Below are 13,578 nucleotides of genomic sequence, written 5' to 3' on the forward strand. Positions count from 1 at the left end.
ATAACTTTGCCTCATGAAGCCCATTTTAAGAGTGAGAATAAATGGTCATCAGGTTATCAGCTGGAAACTAGGAAACTGCCATAGATCATTTGATAGCTCATGCTGTGTGTAAATTAACCTCCCATCAGAAATACTTCTGTCTGTGTTACATCCCAAGAAATAAGCATGAAAACTGGCAAATAAACAGTATAAAAAGTTAGTATTACTTCTATGCACTCCAGTTGTTCACTGTCTCAATTTGCTTGCTTGTATTTTCTGGATCCTTGTCTTTATATTTAAATGCTTACAACATAATGTGTTTTCTTTAGGGTGAAAAATGTTTTAAAGTGCTTGGTATCTGTGGTTTGGTTTTATTTCTTGTAAATCTTAAGACACCATAGCTCTTCAAACCAAATTAGGAAAACAGCGTTATTACTTTCTACTGTATAAAAGACAGCTTGGTGTGGGACTTTGTGTTTAATATTAAGCATTTGAACTTTATTTTTGTAGTGATCCATGCTTCATCATATAAAGACAGTTTTTAATGAATGTCTTAACTATGGAAAATGCTCCATAACTTGTGAAAATATCTATTGGGCCGGTCCAGTACTTCATTACTCACGTCCTATGGCAAAGTAACATCATTAAAAATATTCATGAGCCATAGATGTTAACCAAAGAGTAGGTTGATCCTTTGATAAGAGTATGTGCCTTCTCATTAAGGTAGTCTCAGGGAATGGGGCTTGGACAGTCAGACTGGAGGAGGCTGAGCCAGAGTCTATAGCCATGAACTGGGAGCAGTGTGAGGAACAAGACAAGGAAGTAGGGAGCTGGGACTAGGAGCAAGACAGTCTCAGCAGCTGGTCAGATATCAGTCTTGTTGCACAGAGAATTAGAGGTCACGGGATAATTTGCCAATCATCTTTACCATGCACAGCACTTCCTACAGTGACCGGTCTCCCAAGAAGTATGGTGCATTGACCATTGTAGCAGTAAAGAAGCAGTGCCTCCCTAGAAGCCTGTCAACCTGGATTCAAGTCCCACAAATCTTTACAGGTAGTATGCTAACATTCTGTTGATTTTTTAAAAACTGACAATGAGGAAAGAATTAGTCATCAGTAGCTCCATTTTCAACACTTACATGCAAATTAGCTCTTTAATCCATGCATAGGAAGCCCAATCAAGTAATCAATTAAGTGAGTGGAAAGAGTCTATTGACCTCAGTAAACTGAACTGGTTTGGGACCAAAATTCCTAAACTCAATTCACAGGGGAAAGATTACAAAAATCCTTCAAGCATGATGTAAGGATTGTGCCTGGAAGATGAAATATCTCTAAGGCTATGTCTATACCAGGGGTCGGCAACGTTTGGCACGAGAAGCCGCGGCCAGCACATCGCTCGCCCGCGCCGCTTCCCACTGTCCCCATTGGCCCAGGACAGCGAACCACAGCCAGTGGGGGCCGCGATCGGCCGAACCTGCCATGTCAGCAGGTAAATAAAACTGGCCCGGCCCACCAGGGTGCTTACCCTGGCGAGCCGCGTGCCAAACGTTGCCGATCCCTGGTCTATACTATGGACCTTACAGCAGCACAGATGCACCATTGCAGCTGCGCTGCTGTAAGGACTCCTGCGTAGTCGCTTTATGCTGGCAGGGGAGAGCTCTCCCACCAGCATAATTAAACCACTCCCAAAGAGAGACAAGTAGCTATGTTGGCAGAAGACGCTCTCCCACCGACACAACATTGTCCACACCGGCACTTTTGTCAGTTACACTTATGTCGGTCAGGGTTTTTTCATACTCCGGACAAGTTTTGCTAACAAAAGTGCTAGTTTAGACAAAGCCTTACTGTGCATGATCCTTTATGTCCCTTGTCTTAATCTAGAATAACTGATTGTTGCATCTTGCAAAAGTGAAAAATCATGCAAGCAAGTATAGAAATGAGAATCATGCAGGAAGAAGGGGAAAACCATGCCCTTAACTATGGAGCACTTTTCCCTTAATTACCAACAATATTTAAACAATTTTGTACTCACTGCAGTAGCACTTTCTTTGCATTGCTTTAGAAGTGAATGCAAAAAGATGCTAGTGGACCTAAATCAAAAAAGTCACTAGCAGTTATGGCTGATCCTGACTTGTCCTTCCCTTTCCATACTATACTGCACTAGTTCTTTCCCACTGAGCCATGACGTCCAACAATTCTGGGGCTCATCTGTCCCCTGACAATGTCCCAATTGATTGCTGTGAAACCTTTCTAGAAAAATCAAATTTGTAGTTAAATATGATTTGAGCAATGTAGATCACTTGTTGCCCAACTGAGAACTTGTTACAACAGGAGTCCAAAGTAATTATGAGGAAGAGGTAAAATGCCAGCCCTTAAAAAGAAAAGGTACACATGGTCCTGCCCCTTGAATTTGCAAACACAGTCCTTGTTAGAAGTGGCTTAAGTGACCACTGGCTAGATTTTCAATAGATATTATTTTTACTGTTGAAAAATTGATCAACAGTTCAAAAATGTATTTTGTTATGACTCTGTAGTGGCCATTTAGACTGTCTGACAAGCTACAGTTTCTATAAATAAAGATGTTTAAGAGCTTACAAGTTAAACATGAATAGGTTTTAGAGTGTAAACCATGAACAATTTCTCCAAAATACTCTAAGTACAAGAAATTTCTCTCCAAAAATAAGAGTTTTGATCTACCTATATATTCTCACAAGTCACCTCTACACAGGCTTCCTAGTGCAAATTCCTAGTGAAAGGTTTTTCTCCCAATTCTAGTCAACCAATCTTTGGAAAAGGACAGCCAATATTAGTCTGTTCATTTGGGCCATAACTCATCCAAACTGAAATCAACAGACCAGAAACCAATGTAGACCAGTTGAAGAATTTTAATGGCGATTATCTTCCCCTAGCAAAGATTCAGTCACATCCTTAGGATAAATATATTTTTTTAAAATAGCGCTTTTCAATTCTGCTTCTGAGAAAGAAGAACTCATACGTGAGGGATTTAAATGTCTGTACATTTATTTCTAATAATTGTGAGTCTGTCCTATCATTCTATTGTTTCACGAGGGTCATGACTAGAGTTGGTCGAAAACTCAGAGTTTATATTTTGCAGGAAATTACATCAAAATCAATGATTTTTCACAACTAAAAAATTCAATTTAGTTGGAACAGCTTTTTCTGATAACCTTTTTTTCGGCAAAAAATAAATTTCCAACCAGTTTTAGTTATGACCAGACAACTGCAGAAAGACACGGGCAGCGTGAGCAGCAGACACAGAGCTGTGTATATCATGACAGGGAATGGTATCTTTAAAAGGAAGAACTGAAACCAACAGAATAATATATTGTACTTCCTCATCAGGAGTGGAGGATAGCAGATGTTTGTGAAAGCTACTTCAGTGGAAGCTAGAGGGGAAGCAGAAAAAAGTAGTTAGCCAAAATTTCCCTTTGAAGTTGGACTAACCCTCAATTAGCAGTAGATCTGTTTTGAAAGCTTTGTCTAGTAAACTTTTCTACCACTGAGCCTGAGGAGGAGGGAGAAAGGGCAAGGGACTTTATGTATGTCGTAAAATGATTCTTCACACTCATAAGCCAAAAGTGGTTGACTAGGTTTTGCTAAAATTTTCCAAGGGAGTAAAATCGTCTTTGAGTTGATACCAGCCATGTGATCTCTTCCACTCCTGTTATACCAAAAAACAAAAATCAAGACCCTGAACAGTTAATGTAAAATGGGAGTTTTGCCAGGTCTTCAATAGAAGCAGGATTGAGTCCCAAATGAGTACATTTCTAGGTGCTTATTCTGATTTAGTTTCATCTGCAGCATGTTGGTTCTTAGCTTCCTGGTAAAATGCTATTAATACTGACTCTTATGTAGCACATGCATGTACAAGCTCATTTCTTTTCTTGCACAGACTGTTTGTTTTTACTGATATTTTCAACTTGGCTGAATAGAAGGAAAATGTTTGGTCTAAACAGATGGTCCAAACTGAGTGATAACTACATCCAGGAATAGCAAAATACTAAACACAAACTGAGTGAGACATATATTGCCATATTTCCATTACCAGAAGAAAATGGATTGAGACACTTCTATCAGAAATATTTGGCTTTCAAGATTATGTACAAAATATAATTGTCTGCATAGTGCAGTGGTTAAACAATATGGCTATCCCAAACTCATGCCAATAATATCTTGTTATTACACTGTCTTATATTACTGCTATGCCTAAAGCATTCAATTAATATTTTTAGGCATTGTAAATGTACATATTAAGATAGTGCCTGCTCTGAAGAACTTACAAACTAAATAGATAAAATATGATAAGGAAACAGACACAAAGGTGAAATGACTTGCCTAAGATCAGCCAGCAGGCCAGTGCTGGGAACAGAAATGAGGTCTCTTAGACCCCAGTGTAGGACCCAACTGCTGGACCATATTGCTTCTGATAGATTGGCTTTATGCTGCACTTATGGCTGACACAGAAGCTCCACTCTTTCCAATGCCATCCCTATTTGCATAAAGCTCTGTATTCCTTACTTGAATAAAACGCTGTGCCAGAAGTATGAAATCAAGCAGTGGCTACTAATATACTTTAAAGGGTTAATAGTACCGTAGGACTTCTGCAAAAACACAAAAGTGCATATTTGGGACACAGTTTCCTTGGCACTTCTTTGGAAAAACCTTATATCTTTTGGTTTTTTTGTGTATCTATTTTAAAATTGTGATGGCAAAGCTTATACAATAGGTGTTAAAAGTGAGAACTGGAAATACAAGTGTTAATTAAAACTGAAAATTTGTTCCAAGCTAAGCATATCATTGTTTTAAATGCTTGTGTGTAAATGTCATTATCTTCAGAGGAAATTGTGATGCAAAAGATCAAAAACCCAGGAATTTCAGCAGTACTTTGCTTTGAGTCGTTAGTCTCTAAGCTGAAGGTCCAAAGAAAACTAACTTGAGGAAAGCAAAATGCAAGATAATTCCATAAACTTTTGCAAAGCAAAACCAATAAATTCTTGCACAGATTTCATTGAGGCTTGTTCTGAAATGCTAATTTTAATGTAAATTGAATTGTCTAAGTTGCCCTAATGTTATAAAAATGGGAGAAATCCCAGTTTCCCCCCCCAACTTTCTGTGACTGGTAATTACTTTGCAGTGCTGACAGTTACAATGCTGTCTAGATGGCAGGAAGCATTTCATTAAAAATGATTTTCAGTGTGAGTGTGTGAAAGAGTGCTCAAGTGTATGTCTAAAATATTTTTATCCCAGAACAAACTCAATGAGTATATACTGACAGTTCACTATTTCAAACTCCGATCCAAATAAATATAGTGGGGAAACTAATAATTCAAAGTTAGGAAGTCTTTCTGTAGTTTTGCTTAAACTGACAAGGTAAAACTAAGGTCAATTCAGATTCAGGCTTGCTTATTAAAAACAGTGGTCATAGTTAATTTTGAGTCTGAAACCATATAATGTCTCCACCCCACCTCACAATACTAATGGGTTTTTCTCTTGCACTTAGAATTGACAAGTTGTCAATGTTTAGTTCTATGTATGCTATGAAATCAGCTTTATTAAGCACAATAAGAGCAAAAGAAAAATTACAACTTGCCTTTAACAATTGACCCCTGTACTCAGAAAACTTAATTTCTAACAAATTTCCTTATCACCATGGAAAACATTACAATTACTGGAAAGATACCATATTATGAAACCAAAGTTTACTCAGTCTGAATTAAAACATGTGCAAAAACTCATTAAGCCAATTGGATTTATCTAATCAGTGTTAAAGCTTATTAAATGAACACAAAATCACAAAGGAGGTCGTTATCAGTTCACTTTGACCCTAACTTACACTTGAGTATCTTAATGATTATATCAGCAACTTGAGGCTTGGGATAATGGTGAGTTTTGACCTTGCTTGTTAATGCTTGTCATTAGGCAGTATATTTTTAGTGCAATGCACAGTTACTTGCAATTCCCATGAACATTAGTGTGAGCTGCTCTGCTTAACTAAAGCTGTGTTAAACTTTCACAACGAAACTGAAAATCCAGTTAAACTTGTCAGATTTGGGGTTTCGTTATGAATTCAAAACTCCAGTCCCGTCTCCACATTTCTGAAAAAAATTGTGCAGAAGTTCAAGCAGATCTGAGTTCAGGTTCCAATCTGAAACTAGGAAATTTAGGTGGGCTTAAATGAGATTGGCCGTAGTTTTAGCTCAGAGAATTTACACTTCTAGAATATGGCTTTGTGATTTTGATTACGGAGGAACAAACAACTGTAAAATCCTCCATCCATATAAAATACTTCTCTTGTCAATAAGCCTGTCTTCTTCTTTATAAGGTAATTGAACTGTGAACGATCTGCACGTAAGAGATGAGCATTACTGCAACAGGAATGGTCTGACAATGAGATGGCTGCATATATGCAAATACTTATTAGATAAGGTGCCCTATATGGCACTCAAGAATGTGGCCTATGTCTTGGGTTTTGTCAGATTAACAAAACTTCCTGTGCCCTGGAAATGTTCCTCTGTATAACTCTTCACATGGTGCTCTTACCAATACATCATACTGGAGCCACTTAACTTCTGGTTAGAAATCTCAGAGAAACAATTTTGTTTTAGAATGATTTGTGCTTTTGAATTGTATTTTTGATGCTACAATTTAGCCAGAGATTTTTTTTTAAAGCTTCCTACCTGACTTGGATACCTGATTCCTATTACTATTAATGGGAAATGCCAATCTAAATCCTATTGGCAGCAGAGAACACCTCACACTTCTAATATTAAACATGCTTGTATTCTCCTCCCACACCCACAAGAAAGAGCAAATACTAGGGGGCACAGTCTTGCCAGCCAGATCGCAGTTATGACTAGTATGCCTAGCTTCAGGACTCCTACTAATGCAGCCCAATATGCTTTTAGCCTTCCTGGCAACAAGGGCACACTGCTGACTCATATCCAGCTTCTCATCCACTGTAATTCCCCGGTCCTTTTCCGCACAACTGCTGCTTAGCCAGTTGGTCCCCAGCCTGTAGCGGTGCAGGGGATTCTTCCGTCCTAAATTCAGGACTCTACGCTTGTCCTTGTTGAACCTCATCAGATTTCTTTTGGCCCAATCCTCCAATTTGAGTAGGTTACCAAGCTTTATAATCTGATGCAACGGTACTTTATGCATGTCATCATATGCCTGCATGACACTGGCCCCATCCATTGATCTCCCCATTCTAAATTAGTTGACTGTGAACTGGTAGCATTCAAGGGTGACTAGCTTCCCCTCCACAGGCATGAGGGACCATCTGTTGGTACACTGCATCTCTGGATTTTTTTTTTTTTTTTTTTTTTAGCACATCTCAAAAGAGGTTGCGTTTGCCTGAAATTTTCTCATGACTGTTGATCATCCTAGGTCTCCAGAACGATCCTTTCCCATTAGTCTACGCTGGCTTCTCAAGCCCAAATACAGCCCTGCATTGTGTGGAACAGCTCCTCTAGCAGCAGTTTCTCTGTGTCATCCTTTTTGTCCTCGTCCGCCTTCCTCCACCGCTGCTGAAGCTGCTGCTGCTGCAGCCACATTATCTGCTCAATGTAGTGGTGGGTGAAGTACAAAACTAAAGCCATCCAGCTTCGAGAGCTGAATTATTGCCCAAGTATTTGCAGTTGCCAGCATAGCGGCACAGAAAATTTTTGGGTCCATGCTGGCCACCAGCAATTTGAAATTGGCACTAGCCTGCCCAAAGCATGGGACAGATTGCAGAATAATGGGATTTGGAAAAAAAAAATTATCCCACATCTGAGAATTTTACTGGCTTCTGCCTGACTCTACTATACATCCCATAATGCACAGTGAGAAAAAAATGCAGAATTCACACTACTCAGCAGCGAAGCAAAGAACCACGGGATACACTCCAAGAATGCCACATGCTTAGAACACAGCAAGCCTCTGCCCTGTGTACACAGTGATGTGAATTTACAGAGCACACAGCCATCCCATGTGAACACTATTAGTATGGCTTTTATATTGTGCACTAATATATCAGCTAATATGCAAACTTATCCTCTTGTGTTATATATAAAATACATATTTAATGCTTTTCATCAGTAGGTTTCAAAGTGTTTCTCACAAGATTTAAAGATGAAACAGGTGACTATTGTGGGCTTGGTCAAAGCACAGGTCTAAAATTTGAACATCTGCCTTCTTTTCCTGGTTTTACCAGGAATTTTCTATATAACTGATATCTTTGCCTCCATTTCCCCCATCTGTAAAAAGGATGAAATACACACTTCATAGGCATGATGCAGAAATGCATTCATTTTTAAAGTGCTTTAAGTTATTTGGATAGAAAGTATTGTAAAAGTGTAAATTGTTACTACTGAAAGATAGGATGATCAAATGGCACAGTGATAGCGAGAATGAAAACACATAGTGTGGCCACTTATCTGTATATGCTTGGGTTCCTTATGATATGGATAACCAGTTCAGTACAAACTATTGCAAAACTAGTCATTAATCCCCAGTGCACCAATCCTATATCTCTGTCATTGTCATGTTGATAGACACATAGGCCCAGATCCTCAAAGGTACTTAAGCACCAACTCCCATTTATTTCAAAGGCAGTTGGGCCCCTAAATTTCTTAGTGGATCTAAGGTATTTAGGTATTAATATTTCACCTGTTTTCTGAATGGTTGAGCATAACTCTTTAAAATCAGGTTTCCAGTTATAAACACTCATGCATATTACTCCTGGGGGAACTGTGCAGCACTGCGTGTGCACAGAATGCATGTCCCCCACAGATTTCTTTGCTTCCCCACAGAGAAATGACTTTCTGACAGGGAAGCAAAGGGAATCAGCAAGATCAGCAGCAATGCACCACTCCCTAGCTGCTCATGTACATTGTTTCAGGCACCCAAAGCAGTTGGCAGAGAGGTAAATCACCACAGGGCTGGGGAGCCTGAGCCAGGATCAGCTGCTAGTCCCAGCTAGGCTGGAGGCAGGAGAGGACAGGACTTTCTCTTCCCCTGGAAGGAGTGGCTGGGGCTGTGTCATATCCCCGCACAGAAACCTCCCCCAGCCAGGGCCGCCCGGGGGGCGGAGGGGGGGCAAGTGGGGCAATTTGCCCCGGGCCCCGCAGGGGCCCCCACAAGAGTTTTTGGCGGCAAGTCCTTCAGTGCCGCCAAACACACCTGGAGCGAGTGAAGGACCTTCTGCCAAAGACTCGGAGCTTCTTCCGCTCTGGGTCTTCGGCGGCAATTCGGCGGCGAGGACTTCTTCTGCTCTGGGTCTTCGGCGGCAATTCGGCGGCGAGGGCTCCTTCCGCTCCGGGTCTTCGGCGGCAGTTCGGTGGCAGGTCCTTCACTCGCTCTGGGACACACCGCCGAAGTGCCCCGAAGACCCCGAGCGGAAGGACCCCCGCCGCCAAAGACCCCAGGCCCCCTGAATCCTCTGGGCAGCCCTGCCCCCAGCTGCAGGAAGCACAGCATCCTCCCCTGCTTCCTGGCCCCATTGCTCCTCAGTTGGGGGGGAGGGGTCACTGTATGGGAAGCTGCTCCCCCATCTGCCCAACCCCCATGCAGCCATAGCTCCCATACTCAGACACCTCCACCAAGCCTCACCCCATACACCCAGAACCCCCCTAGCCCTCCATACCTGAACCCCACCCCACGAACCTCAACCCCTGCATCTGGAGCCCCCTGCACCCAGATCCTCTGCCTCTGGACCCCCACCCTGCACCCAGATCACCCCCCCCCCACTGAGCTCCTGGCACTCAAACCTCCACCCTGATGAGTCCCAAACCCCTGCACCACCTGGAGCCCCCACATCCAGATCTCCATGCCACTGACCTCCAATTAGCTGCACCCAGTCCCCCACCCCACCAAGCCCCATTCCCCCAGCACCCAGCCCCCTTTCTGAGTCCCCCACATCCAGACCCCTCTGCTGAGCCCCAACTACTTTCCCCTTGAAGCCCCTACAGAGTCCCATTGCCCTTGCACCTGTAACCCTCCCAATGAGCCTCTGTGCATCCAGATCCCACACACACACCTAGAGCCCCACACTGAGCTGCCTGCACGCAGATTGTCCCACAAGAATCCTGTCCCTCCACAGTGAGCCCCTGCACACTTGGATCCAGCCTGGTTGAGCCTGCCTGCCCCACACCTGGTGCACCTGGCGCAGAGGGGCAGGGCCCCAGGGTGTTTATGGGGCAAGCCCAGGGCTTGTGCTGTGTCAGGGTTGGATACAGCCTGACCACTGAGTCCATGTCCCAGGGGCGGAGGGGAGGGGCTGCAGGGTGATCTCCCACCTTTGTGCAGCCAGTGGCCTGTGCTTCCCACTGCCATTCTGGAGCTTCTGCATGTATTTATTGACAAATATAACTTGCAGAATTTTGCAGTATTTTAAAATATTTTGCAAAGAATTTTTAATTTTTTGGCACAGAATGTCCTCAGGAGTAGCATATGAATTAATATGCTCCCCCAAATAATCTCATGGGTAAAATTCACCCCTTCAGAAAAAGCCAGTATGATACTTGTATATCACTCAAGTCCCATTGGCTGTTTTGAGGGGATAAGTAAGACTTAATGGGGCACAGAACTTGTGCTGGCCCTCTCTAAAAGGAGACCTTCTTGTTTACATATTTAAAATTCAGTATTTACCCAAATATTTCTACCAGTAAATTCATATGGACTAATGAGATGTGAACACAGTTGAAGCAAATTCAAGTTTCTATTCAAATGCTCAGATAAGATCCATTCACCTACCTCTCATTATTATATACACAGTTATATATTGCAGCCAAATTCTGCTCTCACATCCGTATAAATGTGGACACTCAAAGTTCAATGGCATAACTACAGATTGGCATAACTGAGAGAATGATTAGGCCCAAGTTGTATACTCCCTTTTATCAGGCAATATTTAAAATTTATATCATTACAAATTAAATGTCATCTAAGCTATTAAAAATGTAATGAATTAGAGGAATATGGAATTTAACAAGATGCAGTCAATCTTTTTTTTTTTTTTTTTTTTTTTGCCTCTGTGTCCGGATGTAAACTGTAAAATTATAAGGAAGAGGCTGTACCAGTTTATTGGAACACAGTGCCTAATTCTGCCATTCCTTAGTAATGTATCTAGTTTGAGAGACAGCAATGGAACTACTTGACTTTGAGTGGGCTGCTCAGTGTTTCCAGGATTAAGCCCTTTGTGAATTTCACCTTTATGAAAAAAAAAATTCAATGTAAAATATGGCTGCAAATCCAAATACTTCACCCCTGAAAACAAAGTTTAGATCCTTACTTTGTCATCTCTTTTCTCCTACATTAGAATGTGTGCATCATTATTATTATATGACAGTATTCTTCAAGAGGTAATTGCTGATTTCCATCCAGTAAATACTAAAACGTTAAAATCAAAGCAGATTTAACATCATTCAACATTTAACTGACAGAAGTAATTGAGCAAGTTCTTCCTTTTCAGATATTTTACTCTAATCAGGCTGTCTGGTTTTTGACAGTCAATAAGAGGACTATAATACAACCCAAACTAGCCCATAAACGTGCACTGCCATGTGAAATACAAAAGCTTAGAATAATTACAGGGAAAGTGCTAATAACAACACATTTTATGTAGTAAAATCTTAATTTCCAGGTTGGTGATGAGACTTTTTTTTTATTTCATTTTTGGAATAAACAAATGTAGTAAACACAAACTGGGGAGCAGAGACTGAATCCTTTCTTCACTCTTAGACAAAAATAAAACAAAACAAAAACCTAGTCTGAATTAGAAGAAGCTCCATTTAGCTTCATCCTGCCTTTTCTGGGCTGAGATTTCCCATTACCCAAGAAGGAATAGTGTGATCTAAAGTTTATCCATAGTTGAGACATCAAGAATGCATTACCAATATGGAAGATGAAGGGACCAATTCTGTTCCCATTGAAGGGGGTGGCAAAGGCTCAATTGCATTTAATAGGAACAAGATTAGGACCAGAATTGTTGAAATATATGCACATAAATGGTCATTTATATAAAAATACCAGCACAGCCAAATGAAGAGGGTCAATGTGTTTGTTTGGTAGGGGCAAATATTAAAAATTGGCATCTTGATCCTCAAGCTTGTGTCTCATCTGTGCTCTTCGGGATGACAGCAGTCAGGATTCCAACAGCATCATGAGACCCATAATCCTGGACTTTGACAGGATACTCAAGTGTGACTAAGATTCTGCTCTGACTTCAGTCATTCTCCTCAGTATGAAACCGTCAGAGGCCACAGCACTTGAGCTACCCTTACCCATTTGCACAGTTCCTGTCACTTGTAACAGGCACTGGGTCCAGAGTGACCAGCGTCAGTAATAAAACGCTCTGTGGGGAGGAAGGGAAACCTCTACCTGCTTTTCGTTGCACCACCTAAAATTCCAGATGTCTGTCGCTGTCCTCATTGGCTCCTTGCCATTCACAAAATAAAATTAGAAAGCTGAAAGTAGAAATGAAGATCAGATTACTTCAGAATAAATGTTGTGAAAATCCTGACCTAGAGTGACATACCCAGGGTATAATCCAGACTGAGTAGCTGTGTCACCCCTGCCTTCTAACCTGGGGTGCACTTTACACCGATTTACTGCTGTAGCCTCCAATCAAGACTGCTCAAAAACAGCCTCCAGCATTTAAGTGATTCCCAGCTATGTCTGTATGTATGCTGTAGCCAACCAGCCACACCTGGCTATATTGCAGGTTGATGCCAAATCAGTCCTAGATTTTTCTCCCAGAAATGTATATCTTGTACTGCCCAGCCCTCTCCTGGACACTACAAATTCTTATAAAGACTGTCATTTTATGAATAGAAATTATACGCATACATGTTACCGCGAATGGTGTTTCCCAAACATTTCAATTCAAACACACTGGATTAGATAAAACAAGTTTTTTAACTACAAAGAGAGAGGTTTTAAGTGAGTACGAGTAATGAGGCATAAAATCAGAAATGATTACAAGAAAAATAAAGATAAAACACTACTGATGCCTAATTTAACAAACTACTTTAAATTCAAAGCAAAGTTTTTCTCACTGCTTGCTTTCAACAGTTTTATTGGCCAAACTTCGTAGGTCAGGACCCCTTCTTCTGTTTAATGGCTGCTTCCTTTGTGCCTTCTCATGCAGTCAATTAAGGGGCAGAGATAGAGAGAGGAGTGATGCCTTGGGGTATCTGCCCCTTCTTTTTATAGTCCTGTCCCCACTTTGAGAAGCATTTCCAGCTGGCAGCAAGGTGACAAGCAGTCTGTGTGGAAGGGAGCGCCATGCTATTTCTTTGCTAAAATGTAGATTTTTTTGCCCTGTCCCCTTTCCTGCCAAAGGCTATTACTTGCTAAGTGGCTGTTCTATCAGCCTTGCTTACACTTGGCTGAGGCATCAGCTTGCCCTTTGTCTCTGAGGAACAAGGTTGGCCACTCCTCAGACTTATCTGGAAAACATACTTTTAATCGTGATCTCAATTTATGTTTATAACTTCACCTATAACACTGCTACATGCATTTTGGCATGATATTGATTAGTAAATTCAGGTTTTTCAAAATGATATCTCCTAAGGCATATTGTGTACAACGTTTA

This window comes from Terrapene carolina, unplaced genomic scaffold (assembly GCF_002925995.2).
Source record: "Terrapene carolina triunguis isolate 2854851 unplaced genomic scaffold, T_m_triunguis-2.0 Scaffold48, whole genome shotgun sequence".
NCBI lineage: Eukaryota > Metazoa > Chordata > Testudines > Emydidae > Terrapene > Terrapene triunguis.